The sequence below is a fragment of the Nanorana parkeri genome, unplaced genomic scaffold (genome assembly GCF_000935625.1).
Source record: "Nanorana parkeri isolate BGI_ZX_2015 unplaced genomic scaffold, ASM93562v1 scaffold33, whole genome shotgun sequence".
In the NCBI taxonomy this organism is placed as follows: Eukaryota; Metazoa; Chordata; class Amphibia; order Anura; family Dicroglossidae; genus Nanorana; species Nanorana parkeri.
Genome location: NW_017306301.1, coordinates 258,848 through 260,587, shown reverse-complemented (window position 1 = coordinate 260,587; position 1,740 = coordinate 258,848).

Genomic DNA, 1,740 nt, shown 5'->3' with positions numbered 1-1,740 from the left:
GGGGGGGACGAAGACTACACAGTGCCATCTTACCTCCACAAACAGCGCTGCCGGGACTCCACAGCCCGGCCGGGACTCCAACACGAGGCAAGCCCCGCCTACCAATGACAGGACGCTGCAGATGACTCATCGCTCCGGAGTCACAGAGAGATCACTCTGCTCTCTCTGAGACCCTGGAGCTAAGAGGCAGAGAGGAGAGAAGCAGCTCAGACGGGCACAGTTCCTTGCAGCCGCGGCCGCAAGGAACTGTGCCCGTCTGAGTGCGTGCAGACGGGACGGCAATACATGCCGGCGGAATCTCGGCAGGGAATCTCACAAAATACACTGTATACTTCTGGATGTTCCCAAAGGGAAACTTGTGCATTGTCTGATCAGTGGCATTCAATTTGATCAGTATACTCTGGGGTGATTTACAAAGGCAAATAGGTTGTTCAAATTGCAAGGGAATTTGCACTGTGCAGGGGGAGTTTCCCCTTTAGTTTAGTGAATGAGGTGAAGCTCGGATGACTTCTATCATCCATACAACAAATTACCATATACAAAGAGGGCTTTTTATTTATCAAAAACACCACTCATGGTCTTTTTTGTTTTAGCACATTTTTATTTTAATTATTATTTTTACTTTTTTTCTTAATTTCTATTTATTTTAAAATTTTTTATCAATTTAATTTTTTTTATTTATTTGTTTATGTTTTTTCAGTTAATTTTATTTCTATCACACAGGAACTAACAAGCCCCTGTGTGATAGCATTTGGAGGTGACAGGTTCTCTTTATTGAACCTGTCACCTCCAATACAGGAGTATTGAGCTGGATCTCCTGTGGCAGCTGAGACGGGAATGCTGCAAGTGCAGCTTTCCCCTCTCATTCATGTTCTCCGCTCTGCTCCCTGCTCTCCATCCTGAAGAGAGGATCTCTGGCTGGCGGGGAGAGAGTGGTAGCCAGCGAGGGGGCAGGGGAAGACGGACGAGCAGGCTGCATACAAGTGATGTCGCCGAGATCACTTGTAAACGAATGAGGGGCTTTACCGCTCTACATTTAGCTTCATGTCCCGGGCGTTGGATGATAGGAATCCCTGTCACCCCGAGGCCGGGCCTCGGGTGGCCTTGTGGGAAATACGGCCCTGCTCAAGGTCAGTACACAGCTATGAATAAAAAAATGAATAAAAAGGGGAAAGACCAGAAAGAGGAGTGGGAGGAGAGTAAGAAAAGAGAGGTGAAAGAGGAAGAAAGACATATGGTTCCGGATAGAGAGTGATCTTGAGAAGCTGCGGTGTGATGAATTAATGAAGTGGTGAGGATGGTGGGATCTCAGAGTGTCAGCAGGCAGTGGTCGAAGCCAGGGGGTAGGCATCACAAAGATCCCATATTTTCTGAAACTTTGCCATAGAGTCTGACATTTTTGCAGATAGTTTTTCATTCGATAATGTAACATGGATGCGGGATTTCACCGCTGCAAAAGAAAGAGAAAGGGAATTCCAAGCTCTTGCGATGACTAGTTTAGCCGCCGTTAGGATATATGTGTCATCAGAGCAAACTCGTATTTAGAAAGTGCGGCAGGTCTCAAGTTCAGTAGTGCTTCAGCCGGGTAGATGGGAAGGGGAGAAGGCAATAGGGAACAGAGGAGACGTAGACCTTGCGCCAAAGGCGTTGGACATATGGGCATGAATACCATATATGGAGTACCATACCGACATCCTCTAAAACATTGTGGGGAACGTTGTGAGTCCACATGAGCTAATT